The sequence below is a fragment of the Symsagittifera roscoffensis genome, chromosome 7 (assembly GCF_963678635.1).
Source record: "Symsagittifera roscoffensis chromosome 7, txSymRosc1.1, whole genome shotgun sequence".
Classification (NCBI taxonomy): Eukaryota; Metazoa; Xenacoelomorpha; order Acoela; family Convolutidae; genus Symsagittifera; species Symsagittifera roscoffensis.
Genome location: NC_087068.1, coordinates 32,928,742 through 32,942,990, shown reverse-complemented (window position 1 = coordinate 32,942,990; position 14,249 = coordinate 32,928,742). Strand labels below are relative to the sequence as shown.

The 14,249-nt window shown below is 35.6% G+C and overlaps 1 long non-coding RNA gene across 1 annotated transcript; it reads left to right on the top strand.

Moving 5' to 3' along the window:
- The first annotated feature begins 286 nt into the window (after positions 1-286).
- LOC134851828 (uncharacterized) lies at positions 287-14,216 on the top strand. Its single transcript, XR_010164259.1, has 3 exons — positions 287-367; positions 13,931-14,018; positions 14,108-14,216. It is a non-coding gene; the product is annotated as an uncharacterized LOC134851828 (long non-coding RNA).
- Positions 14,217-14,249: the final 33 nt, after the last annotated feature.

The following is a 14,249-nucleotide window of genomic DNA, read 5'->3' as shown; positions in this document are numbered from 1 at the left end:
TCGCAATTTCATGTATCTCTAATCTGCTCATTTTGTAATCGGTCCATGTTAAACTTATTGGCGATGATTTTTTTGTTAAGTTTGATTTTTTTTGCGATTTCTTCGAGAATTTTGAATACGCAATTCTGCGATTCTGATTGGCTGAAAATAACTGAAAATCACTTTCCAACTTTTCATCCCTCCATCACGAGGGACGCCACCTAACAAACTCATCTCTTTCGTAAAGATGATAAATGCTAACTAAGTTGCTCGCAGTTAGGCAAGCATAACTGATGTTGTTTATTTTCAGCCCAGTGAGCAGGCGAAGAGTGCGACTGCGTCTGCACGCACTGAACAGCTGAGCAAGGCGAAGAGACGCAACGCGCTGGTCAGTTGTGGCGTCATGATAGACAGTCACGGTCACACCCATCACCAAAAGTACCACTTCATCCACATGCGCACCCTCTGACTCATCACACACACACACTCTCTCTCTCTCGCGATCCCTCATAGATTGTGTTCATGCAAGGCAAACCATCGGACTCTTTTCCAATGCATCAAAGCCCCTCTAATTTTTTTAAATATTCCATATCTATGCTGGACATCCAGCAATTCGAGACCATAACTAACCAAAACATTGATAACGTCGTAACTTACCCATTTTTATCCCTGTTTTGACTAATAGAACTTAATTATGGGGAAGAGAAGCGTGATTCATAAGCCAGAGCATTCAAAATATCTAAAACCCAAAATGAAGTATTTTAACTCAGACTTTGGGTTGGCGTTGGCAGTGGATAGGAAAAAGCCCAGAGAGTTGTTCACATTATGTTGCATCTAATCTTTTTTCTCGTAAATCTCAAACCTTAGCATGTGTTGTTTCGTATTTTGAATACTTTGTTTTGTCAGAAAAACCATTTATCATCATATGGATATCATTAGTGCTTCATGGAACATCCCTTTAGTCACTCAAATTTAACTTTCTGCATGCGTTAACTTTGACTTTTGATTACCAGGTCGACTCATGATTTAATTGAAACGGTCAAAGAATGTCCTTTTTTAGGGGTGTTTTTGACACATTTTTCGTTTTCAAACAGCGTTTTTGTTCAGTTATGTGGGTTTGAAAATTGACAATTTGACTGATGTATGAAAAGTTATTCGCGCGAACTTTCCAATTTTCTTCCAACTAGTAGCATAGACAGCAAAATCATACGGCTCAGAAATCAATCCAAGTTGATTGAGGGCCGCTAATTGATCAAAATATTGCGCAAAACTCATAAGTCAGAGCAGGGGCGGATCTAGGATTTTCTCGAGGGGGGGGGGCGGATTTTCAAAAAATTTTCCAAAATTTTGACGACCTTTTTTTTGGGTCGACCAAATTGAATTTTCGAGCTCTCCCAAAGCATTGTTTCGCCCCTATTTTGGCTAAATTTTCTGCGCCGTAGGCAAATTTTTGAAAAAACAGTCAAAGCGCTCCCCCTCAAAGTTAGTATATATTGGCGCCGAAGGTGCCTTTAGAAAAATTTTAGAGTCGGTCGGCCAAAAATGGATTTCTGAAAAAGTATCAAAGGGGGGACCCTTTGGGTCGGCAGGGGGTCGAATCCCTGAGAAGGCGGCGTCCGCCCCCAACCCCCCCCCCCCCCCCCCACCCCCCAAATCCGCCCCTGAGTCAGGGGCACAGAACAAAACGAGCATACTTGTAATATGGAATCCAACATAAATGCAAGTAGAAAAAATTGCTTATGTTTCACAAACCAAGTTAACATCAGCCCCCTTTCCTCCCCCCAAAAAAATCGGTTCGTATTTTCGCTCGTTTGCTCAACTCCAACTGACTAAACGCATATTGTAATTGGAGGCTTGGAAGCCCTATTTCGGATTTCGGCTTCTAGCTCACTGCTTATTGTTATTTCTACGTTCTCTGTCAACTCGCCAACTCATTCACGCGGACCGCCATATACATATTTCTCGCCAGCTCATCTGGAAACGGTGGCGGGTCGCCATATACATGTTTTCAATTTTTTAAAACTTGCTTTGGATTTTGTCGTACACGCGGGTGTAGTTTTGCAGTCAACATACCAATCAACTCTTGGTCACTCTTTTGCATATTATTGTTCTGACAATTTGAAAAAGGGGAGGAATTTTGTTTTCGGGTGTGTTTTTTCCACGCAAAATCAGGAACAAAAAAATCATTGGAATGGGTCGAGTGACATATCATATTGAAGCCCTTCCAGTCGTAATTCGAACAATATTGAAAAACTCGAAACAATTTTTCTCAGTGTTCGAGAAACACCGGTTTGAAATATTTTTGATTTTTGCTCCATTTCAGCTCCCAATCCCTGTGTTAACGAAAAGTTGTGCTACCTATCTTTTCACGGTCACAAATTTAGTCCCACTTTTCCCAAGTTTTTAATAGTGAACTGAGTAACTTTTCACTTTCGCGCCAACGGCACATCACCCCCTCTGCTTACTACTAAAATATCATCAAAACGCTCCTGAACCCAGCCACGGGTAGGAGAATATTATCCATCACCTTGTAAAATTCATTCTTAATTTCATCAATAAAACGCAGCCCTTAATCGTTATCGACAGCACTACAAAAGTGCACCTTACCAAGTGTTTCGTTTGTTTGCTCAACGCCAACTGAATATACATTTTCCGTAGGGTGAAGCTTGAAAAGATATTTTTTAGCGCACCGCTGATTATTCTTGCCAGGTTGTCTACCAATTCTTTCATATTTGGCATTCGTTAGCAGATCATTTGCGATATTTTTGTCCCATTCTGCCAGGGGTTAATTATCTTCAGGGGTTGACATGATAGATAATGCCCAGCCACATATGTTACCTCGCCATTGAAATGAAACCCAGCGTACCATTCTGCTCAAGGTCCTTTCCGCATTTTTTGGTGGACAAACTTGAGATCAGGGCCTTATGGTCCGTTATTACTGTAAGATGCCCGCCAAATAGGTACTTTTTGGAAGTGTCTGGTCACCGAGGTTACGCTCACTATTTTAGCTCTTTTTGGCTCTTTTGCCCCCTTTTTGCTCTAATTCAGCTCATAAACCCTGATTGGATGCATCTCCTTTAAACGGTGTCTCGCAGTTCACATCGAAATGCCTTTTTATAACAAAGTCTCTGACCTATCTTCGTAGTAGTTAGAACATAGTTGAAAGATGCCCGAGGGAAAAAGAGCCCGGCCTGAGGGCACGAAGGACCCGAGTGCGGCTTTTTGCCCGAGGCCATCTTCAACTATGTTCTAACTGTTGAAGAGTATCTTTTTGCTCTTTCTGAGAAAAAGATGCCAGAAAATTGTCAAAGAGCGCGGAAAAGTGCGCGAAACTATGCAAATAATTTCATTTTTCTATCATGCCTTGTCACGAAAGAACTTGTGTGAAAGGGCAAAAACATACTCTTCTATTACGACAAAAGCTTTTTCAAAGTAAATTTATTCCCAATTTTTCCGGGCACTTTCTAGGAGATCTTCCAATGCACGTGCACTTTTGATTTGAAGCAATGAATATTTTTCCGCTTCGAGCCAACGCGCGTCACGCTCCCTCTGGTCCCTGCTAGAATATCGTGCAAATACAGCTGCATCCCCGATAGGCTTACAACTTAGTATCCATCACTACGTGAAACTAGATCCGAATGTCGTCCAGCGTAATGCGACAACTCGTAACGTTTTGCGAGCTTGCCAACAGAGGCTAGGACTGAATAAGAAATTTAGAGCCGGTTATCGGCGACCTCAAACAAAATTTCTTGCTTTCCTGTATTTTTTCGAGTTGTCCTTCGTTGCAAGTTGCCGCATTACCGTCGTCCGTGCTATAAAATTCGGCTATGAATTGTTATCGATCTCCTTAAAAAAGGGACTTTACACTGTCTTTCCTTTTAATCCTCAACGCCAATTGAATAAAAGCAGATTAATGTTCAAAAGTATATTTTGTCTTCTCATCAGCCGCTGATTTTCTTGGTCACTATGTCTATCAACTTTTCCATGATCGACATCTGGTAGCAGTTGCAATATGTTTGTTTGTTGCTCACCTTAAGAGCAACAATCAAATTCACCTGTCCTTCTCACATCGCTGTCATCACAATCGAAGCTATTAGACTCTGCTGATTGTAAAGACTCCATCCACTGTAGTTGCATTGGTATCAACTTATCATGGAAAACAATTTTGATACTACTTAATCCTTTGATTAAATTCTTCAAAACTTAACACCAGTTTAACATCACAAAAATTTAACATCAGATAAAATCAGCTTTCCGTAATTGACCCGTAAGTTGATATTTTCAACTCCAAATTTTTGCATTAAAGCCGTCGATTGTTTTTAGGTGTGCCTTTTCATATTGTTTGAAACCGCTCTAATCTTCGTGCTTCTAGTAGTAAAAGTTTTTGGCATGAAGTTAGTACTGGCTTACTTTGAAACCATTCGGCTGCCAAAACGGATTTTTCACTCTGTCGCTCAGTAAGAGATTATGTCTAGAACGACTTTCATCATCTTTCTGATTTTCTTCTCATCCATGTGTTTCTTCCCACCCTGCCCTTTACTGCTACTGCGCTAGCAGTAACGTAACTTTGAGGGATATATATTTATGTATGTATGATAATACCTATGTCTTATTATATATAAAACATTGTCCAAGGTCACCGGAGTGCAAACCTCGGTAAGCAGCTGAAGAAATCAGTCAGTCATTTAACTACGCTGATATCATCCGGACTTGGAGAAAACAATTAAACAAAAATAGATAAATATAGTTTTTTGCGATTAAAAATTAGTTTTATCTCAAGTCAGTCGCGTAGGATATCAAAATGTCATAGATATGTCTACTCACCCAAATCACCAATGCACCGAAATTATTTTTGGTCTCAGTCGTCTCGCCTTCTCCGCCGGCGTTTCAAATTTGTCATGCTCTCCCATTTATCCTTGCCCTATTGACAGCCTTGATTGTTTCTCCTCGTACCCTTCCCTTTGCCTTCCGCATGAGTAGGATGCTACCACTGGGCATGCTTCTTCATGGTCCGCTTTCCCTCCATTTCCGCAACTAAAACATTTGGATGCGTCCAATGTGTTTACTTCTTAATCTCCTTCTTATTTGATCTCTCTCTCTTTCTCTTCTAGTTATTGCCCAATAGCTTTAATAATATTTGTCCCGCAATATGATCCTTTCCTTTTGCCACCGAAATTGTTCGTATAGCTATTCAAAGGTGACTGGCTCCTCCTCTTTCTGGTGTTCCTTCTGTTATATATGATTGTGTATTCCAGGGCTCTGTCAGCAGTTAGTCTCTCTCTCTCTCTCTCTCTCTCTCTCTCTTTTCTCCTCTCCTCTCCTCTCTCTTCTCTCTCCTCTCTCCTCTCTCCTCTCTCCTCTCTCCTCTCTCCTCTCTCTCTCTCAAACTGTTAATTCTTAAAAAAAAAAACTGAAGGTTTTTTTTCAAATTGTTTTTTTTGCGTGGTGTGATTAATAAAAAGATCTGAACGATTATAAAATCGTAGGCATATTCAAACGTCATAGTAAAATAGCCCAATTGGAAATTAGTTTGTGAAGAAAAATGTCTAGAAAACGAAATAACAATCGTTAAGAAATTTCAAAAGTTTTTTCATCTTTTTTGTTTTTTGAACTTCGAAGTTTTTGGTTACCAAATTGGCGCTGAAAAATTCCAAAAACCGACTTGACTCATTTAACACTAAATTTTTCACGGCCTAATTAAGTATAAAGAAGCTTTTGTAAAATTTTGAAAATGGTTACCTCAATATTGAGAGATTTTTTTCAAAATTTTTAAAAGTTGTGCGAGTCACGGCTGAAGGAGCTTTAATTTCATTTATCACTCAATCCGTTTCGATGATTTTACGTGGTACCTCATTTTGCAGGGAAAACAAGAAGGAAAAAAGAAATCACCTCGCCCGAATATAAAGTTCTTCCACATTTTTCGAAGCAATAAAATTGTTACAAAAAGCACAGTTGAACGTTTGCTGAAGAGCTACAAAACAGACAAGCAGTAAACAGTGTTCAAACAAATCAAATATTTTTACAAAACATAAGATCACCGACAGTAACTTCTAACAACTGGCAGCTTTTTTATTAATTTGCCTCGGTAACCAATCGCTACTGCACCCACTGAGACCTGGTGTAAAAATAAACCAAATGTGTAGTGTTTTTCTTTTTCAAACTACCACGAACTTGTTGTGGCACGTTGAAAGTAGAGGTGATACAGTAGGAATATACATCAAAAAAATATAAAAAAGAGAATTTTAGCGCACACAAAAAAAAACAAAATGTCCGAAAGTCGACTATAAACTCGGAAACAATTGACAATGACATTTCCAATTTCAAACGTTTACCGGGTGCCAATTTTTGGCCTGGAAAAGTTACTAAAAATTTTAAAGGAAGATATGAGAAATTTATCGAATCAAACATGATGGGAGCATCTATTGTGCGATGACTTTAATAAAAAAATTTCAGAAATAACAATTATACTAGAAAAAATTGGTGAACATAATATTATGGTACAAAAAGTTGGTGAACACAATATTATGGCAAATTCTAAATGAATATAGCCACCAGGCAAATCACTTTGACAAATGAGTGAACTGATTACTTTCTTGCAAATTTTGAAAGGCTATGAAAAAAAAGTTACCACCCTATCAAACCATCATTGTGTTGCTTTCTCAACTAAATTATTGAAAACATATTTCGATTGTATTGGCTCAAACAATTACGTAGTAAGAAAATTTAATCAGGTAAATTGTGAGTTATTAGTTTTTTTCCAAGGATAATTTTTTTTTCAAAAAAAAGTATTTTTCTGACACAATGAAATTTATCATAGTCATACGTCATTTCAAATGCGGCGAGAAATTACGACGTAAAAAAGCAAAAAAAAATCTGACAAGAGCTTAAGCTTTTTACAAAAATACCAAATTTCAAAACATGAAGCAGTTTGAAATGTGTTTGGAATAAATGCAGTTTGAAATGTTTTTGGAAATGATGCAGTTTGAAATGTGTTTAGAATTATTATGAGGGTACTGACAGAAAAATTTTAGTGGCCTGCTTTTTTTACGTCTGCTGAAAACAATTGATACAGTCAATCATTTTAATTGATACAACATTTTTCCGTTAATTTGAGAAGATCTTTTATTGATCTGCTACCGTCAAAATCTCAACCACAGAATGTGTCCAAACTGATAAAAAAATCCGATTCAAAACCAAGGGAAAGTTGTTCTACAGGGTATGATTTTTGTACTATTTTGTTTCTGTTTTCTGTTATTGGTCTACCAAATACTGGCAGAGGTTTCGATTTCACAATATTCTCTGCCAAATAGATGACCAGTGACAAAAGATGTCAAAATTTTTGAGTATTGTATCCAACTGGATGGCGTTTCAAATTTGTCATGCTCTCCCATTTATCCTTGCCCTATCGACAGCCTTGATTGTTTCTCCTCGTACCCTGCCCTTTGCCTTCCGCATGGGTAGGATGCTACCACTGGGCATGCTTCTTCATGGTCCGCTTTCCATCCATTTCCGCAACTAAAACATTTGGATGCGTCCAATGTGTTTACTTCTTAATCTCCTTCTTATTTGATCTCTCTCTCTTTCTCTTCTAGTTATTGCCCAATAGCTTTAATAATATTTGTCCCGCAATATGATCCTTTCCTTTTGCCACCGAAATTGTTCGTATAGCTATTCATAGGTGACTGGCTCCTCCTCTTTCTGGTGTTCCTTCTGTTATATATGATTGTGTATTCCAGGGCTCTGTCAGCAGTTAGTCTCTCTCTCTCTCTCTCTCTCTCTTTTCTCCTCTCCTCTCCTCTCTCTTCTCTCTCCTCTCTCCTCTCTCCTCTCTCCTCTCTCCTCTCTCCTCTCCTCTCTCTCTCTCTCTCTCAAACTGTTAATTCTTAAAAAAAAAAAATGAAGGTTTTTTTTTCAAATTGTTTTTTTTTGCGTGGTGTGATTAATAAAAAGATCTGAACGATTATAAAATCGTAGGCATATTCAAACGTCATAGTAAAATAGCCCAATTGGAAATTAGTTTGTGAAGAAAAATGTCTAGAAAACGAAATAACAATCGTTAAGAAATTTCAAAAGTTTTTTCATCTTTTTTGTTTTTTGAACTTCGAAGTTTTTGGTTACCAAATTGGCGCTGAAAAATTCCAAAAACCGACTTGACTCATTTAACACTAAATTTTTCACGGCCTAATTAAGTATAAAGAAGCTTTTGTAAAATTTTGAAAATGGTTATCTCAATATTGAGAGATTTTTTTCAAAATTTTTAAAAGTTGTGCGAGTCACGGCTGAAGGAGCTTTAATTTCATTTATCACTCAATCCGTTTCGATGATTTTACGTGGTACCTCATTTTGCAGGGAAAACAAGAAGGAAAAAAGAAATCACCTCGCCCGAATATAAAGTTCTTCCACATTTTTCGAAGCAATGAAATTGTTACAAAAAGCACAGTTGAACGTTTGCTGAAGAGCTACAAAACAGACAAGCAGTAAACAGTGTTCAAACAAATCAAATATTTTTACAAAACATAAGATCACCGACAGTAACTTCTAACAACTGGCAGCTTTTTTATTAATTTGCCTCGGTAACCAATCGCTACTGCACCCACTGAGACCTGGTGTAAAAATAAACCAAATGTGTAGTGTTTTTCTTTTTCAAACTACCACGAACTTGTTGTGGCACGTTGAAAGTAGAGGTGATACAGTAGGAATATACATCAAAAAAATATAAAAAAGAGAATTTTAGCGCACACAAAAAAAAACAAAATGTCCGAAAGTCGACTATAAACTCGGAAACAATTGACAATGACATTTCCAATTTCAAACGTTTACCGGGTGCCAATTTTTGGCCTGGAAAAGTTACTAAAAATTTTAAAGGAAGATATGAGAAATTTATCGAATCAAACATGATGGGAGCATCTATTGTGCGATGACTTTAATAAAAAAATTTCAGAAATAACAATTATACTAGAAAAAATTGGTGAACATAATATTATGGTACAAAAAGTTGGTGAACACAATATTATGGCAAATTCTAAATGAATATAGCCACCAGGCAAATCACTTTGACAAATGAGTGAACTGATTACTTTCTTGCAAATTTTGAAAGGCTATGAAAAAAAAGTTACCACCCTATCAAACCATCATTGTGTTGCTTTCTCAACTAAATTATTGAAAACATATTTCGATTGTATTGGCTCAAACAATTACGTAGTAAGAAAATTTAATCAGGTAAATTGTGAGTTATTAGTTTTTTTCCAAGGATAATTTTTTTTTCAAAAAAAAGTATTTTTCTGACACAATGAAATTTATCATAGTCATACGTCATTTCAAATGCGGCGAGAAATTACGACGTAAAAAAGCAAAAAAAAATCTGACAAGAGCTTAAGCTTTTTACAAAAATACCAAATTTCAAAACATGAAGCAGTTTGAAATGTGTTTGGAATAAATGCAGTTTGAAATGTTTTTGGAAATGATGCAGTTTGAAATGTGTTTAGAATTATTATGAGGGTACTGACAGAAAAATTTTAGTGGCCTGCTTTTTTTTACGTCTGCTGAAAACAATTGATACAGTCAATCATTTTAATTGATACAACATTTTTCCGTTAATTTGAGAAGATCTTTTATTGATCTGCTACCGTCAAAATCTCAACCACAGAATGTGTCCAAACTGATAAAAAAATCCGATTCAAAACCAAGGGAAAGTTGTTCTACAGGGTATGATTTTTGTACTATTTTGTTTCTGTTTTCTGTTATTGGTCTACCAAATACTGGCAGAGGTTTCGATTTCACAATATTCTCTGCCAAATAGATGACCAGTGACAAAAGATGTCAAAATTTTTGAGTATTGTATCCAACTGGATGGCATGAATAATTTGATAGTAATAAAAAGTAAAAGAAAAATGTTCACTTTGAAAATAAAATTGACAGTTTTTTGGTATCAAAGCATGACTCAAAGTTGAAAATTCTTTGGCAAACTTGGACCATAAAATTTTTATCACATACTCATGCAATGAAGTAGGCATTTTATTACCAATATTATAATACTACAAAATGCTGCCATCAAGATATTCTAGTTATGAATGCAAGTCCTGCATTCAACAGTTAAACAATTTTTTGGTGTAAAAGTTAATGGTTTAGCCAATAAAACAGAAACAAACAAAAACGGAGCCTTCTCAAAATTAAACGTTTAGGTAATTTTTTTATTTTAAACGGATTTTTTGCACAGATTTTTTGCCATTTGTAAACAAAAAACAGAGTTATAATCTGAAAAAAAAGTATTTTTCAAGATTAGCTTGAAAATCCTGTGAAAAAATTAAACAAACAGCTTCCATGTTTTTATGAAAAAAAATGGATAACTTAAAAAAAATGAAGTTATTTGTATGCATCAAAACCAAAAAAAAAAGAAAACTCTTAATACAAAAACCTGTAGAAGCAAAACAACAATCGCTTATAGTATACGCCTACTTTCCAGTTTTCTTGTGTTTTTTGACTAAAGTTTAATTGCTGCTCTCAACAATTGAAACCTTTTTGAATTCACCATCTAGCTGAACAACAACTTCGAAGAAGAAGTTCTACTCAAGACAATCAAGAAATGTTTTGCTCGTTAAATGCTAAAAAACATCTTTGTTTATTGATCATTAACCCAGACAGGCTACTTAGAAGCAGAAAGTTTTGCTCAAAGGCATCGCTTTTTGTGGCTTCTCACGTTGTTTTTATACTAAACATAATTTTCAGTTTAAATATTTCTACTTCTGTGATAACAAGGGTATTGCAATCGGATATAAGCCTTTTTTGTTCTTGTAAACAAATTTGTCCAGACTTCAGCTGATGCAATACATAACATCGTGCGTCGTATATTTGCGCTCCTTGATCTACTAATCTCACTGTGCATCTTTATTAGTGTTACAGTTCAACCTTTTTACATATTTCTTTGGTATTTTTTTGAGTTTTCGACTTCGTCGTTTTCGATTTGCTTTTTGTCGACTTAGTTTCCGCTTTGATTTTACAATTCATTTAATTGTTCATTGTAACATAACTCGTTTTTGGTGTTCTCATTTACCTCTGCTGTTTCTTTGTATTTTTTTAAAACCTTGACAGCGTATATATTTCTTTTTTGTTTCTTTTTTCGATTAAAACTTTATTCTGCCCAAATAAAATTCCGCCTTATTTTTATCGGCTTAGTGACCTAACTTCAAGTTATTTCAATGGAAACATGTTTTTGTTGCTTATCTGTGGGTCGGAAAAAAAGCAAAGCATCATAATAGAAATTATAATTCCAATTATTCATGACAACAATTTTTTCGTCGAATTTTTTTTTCAACTTGATAGATTTTGCCTTATATTATATCGATTTATCGGCCTCATATTGCGTTTTTCGACGAGCAAAAAAACTTTGGGCGTATGTGTATGCATGTGTGTGTTTTGAGGGCTTGGAGTCCTAATAACTGTTTATTAGTCTTGTTTTTTTTGGGCTAAAATATTTCGGCTTAGTTGTCTCATGTTGTTTCAATTGACGTGCAAATATTGTTTTTTGAGAGTATTGAGTGCGACAGTGACTTTTGATAAGTCTTAAACCTTGTTGATTTTATTTCGGCTTGAAAAGTTTTGCTAAGGTATTTGCTACCGCTTGGGAAATTATATTCCGATGCGACATTCTATTGTCTCGGCTTGTTTTTTTTCAAAAGTAGCCTTATATCTGATCTAGTTTTTTTTCGATAATTTCGTTGGTTTTTTGTCATTTTTTTGTAATATAACACAGGTGGTGCTTAGCAAAGCTTCGCCTCTGAGGTTTTAAATTACTTGTTTTAACAATAACTGCAGTCGATTTTAAAAAACTAAGCAAAAAGAATAGCAAAAAAAATAAATTCATGTACACAAACCATACAAGACTGTTCGTAGTGCCTAGAGGTTTGCATCTGTTTTAATTCGAATCCCTATATCACATCCAAAAATTTTGATACGCGAATGGAACAGCACAAGCTCTGATCACAATCAATTTTAAAATAAAAACACTAAAAAATCAAATTTGGTTTTTTCCTTTTTTGTTTCACTTTTGTGCGTGGTTCGGGTAGAGGTAAAAAAGATTTTAATATACTTAACAATGGTTTTATTTGACTCCAATTATCTATACAAAAAAGGAAAAAGGTGCTGGTACACCGCCAAGTAAAAATCGACAGCCAGTTTTTTCTTTAATCTTTTTCTTGCTTAAGTTGTTCAATTTGGTTCAGAAAAAGTACTCTTCTAGCCAATTTTTTTTACTACACATTTTGATTTTGCCGTGTTACACGCCCATATATAAGAGTAAATAGAAAAAACGTTTTCCCGCTCAACAACCAGTAAATTTTTATAAGAATTGAGAACCAATCACTGATAGGTTTGGAGCAAGCATTATCCAAAATTCTAACTTTTAAAAGCATTACCTAAAAAAAATTTCAAATGAAATGAATTGTAAACTTTAATTGTTAACATTAGATCATTTTGATTTTCTCTGAATTACAAAATTATAACTAATCACATTTTTTCAAGCGCAACAAAAAATAAATGGCCCTTGAATTTTACAATTCAATCATAAGCAAGCTACATTTTTTGTGTCCCCGAAAAAAGCTTGAATCGGGAGATCTGCCTGATTTTTGTAATTGCCGTTATCGCTTTGCTTATCATTGATTGAAAAAACAGTTTCCATTTTTGACTTCATTCTTTTGCGTTAAGCAGTGTCATTGAAACATTATTTTGCAACTATACTTCTAGGATTTGCTTGTTCTCTTTTTTAGTTAAAAAAAGTTGGCCTTGTTAAACAACAAATGTAAACGTTAATTGACCTTACTAAACGTTAATTTTTAAAGATCCGTCAAATAATTTTTTTTCAAGGACAATTGCTTTAAAATTTCTCATTGTACAATTTTTTTTGTACAATCATGTTGTGCTACCTCCGCTTGTAAAAGATGAACTGTTTGGTTATTTCAAGTTATTAGAAACTAACGGCTTACTTGCTGAAAAGTCCCATTTTCTCAAAAACGTAACTCTTTCTCTCTGCTTGTATTGATTGAGATAATTACTACCAATATTTGAGCTGCACCAGAGAAACCAAAAAAAAACTTGGATAGTCATTTTTCGACATAAAGAGCTATCCAATTTGTTTATCGAGTTATGACTGTCAAATATGCCTTAGTTCTATTTTTTTGTACAGATCTTTTTATCACACCACGCAGAAAAAACGACACCAATTCGATTTTTTGTAAAATAAAGACAAAGGTTGTAATTTTCTGTGCTACATGCATTAACCCTCTTGCTTTTCTTGACTGTGCAGTTTTTCAATGAAAAATTAATTGTAGTTTAAAAATCAGTCAGTTTAGGTGTTGTCGCATTAGTTTCTGCAGCATGAAATCTACTCAAAATCAAGTTTAAATTACAATACTTGAGTCAGTTTGATAGTTTCTCGTTTTTTAACAATTAAAAATCTCGGATTGTATTTAGTGTATTGTTTCATTTTTTAACATCAAAATGTCATTTGACTCAAACAGTTTCGGCTGTGATATTGCCATAAACGCTTCATATGGCGTCATTTTGAGCTTGATAATAGATTTAACAGCTAATGATGCACTGCAAGTGACCCGGAGTTCCATTTTGCATGAGTTTGCTTTTCTTCGCCAAAACGATTACCCTCGGTTACTTAAATTAACGAACGCTAGTAGATCTACGGATTCAAAGTTAATTTTTGTTTTTTCAGCTTTTAATAGTTCGATACCATCTTTCAAGGTAAAAAATTGGAGTCGGAGGCAGTTTTACCAGTACTTTTGTGAGCAAATTGAATTTTTTTTTCATTAAGATTAAGACAGCGGAAGTGAACTATCTGCTGTTTCCTTGTATTGTTATTTGTATCTTGTTTATGCAATGTCATTTTGTGTATCATTTCAGCGCATTATTTTGAACTCATGATAGCCATTTAAGTTGTTCATTTTAGTGTCAGAAGCAAAACTGTGCAGCTGCACTGCCTCAGTCATATTACTTGATGCCACGCCCCCTCTGAGCGCCACTCATATCCCAGCAAGGTAACTATCGAATAGCTAACTCACACCTAGGACAAGCTGTTCCATGTTCCACCACGCTTGTGAATTCAATACATTGCGCTATGTTTCAGGACGAAGACTACGATGGTCACAAAGTGTCCTCAGCAGCAAAAAATGCGAAAGCTACTATGCGACTAGTTGAGCTGTCCACGCCCAAAAGAATCACCAAGAAAAAACTCGCCCCTCGCTAGAACTAGATGCTCAGAACAAAAA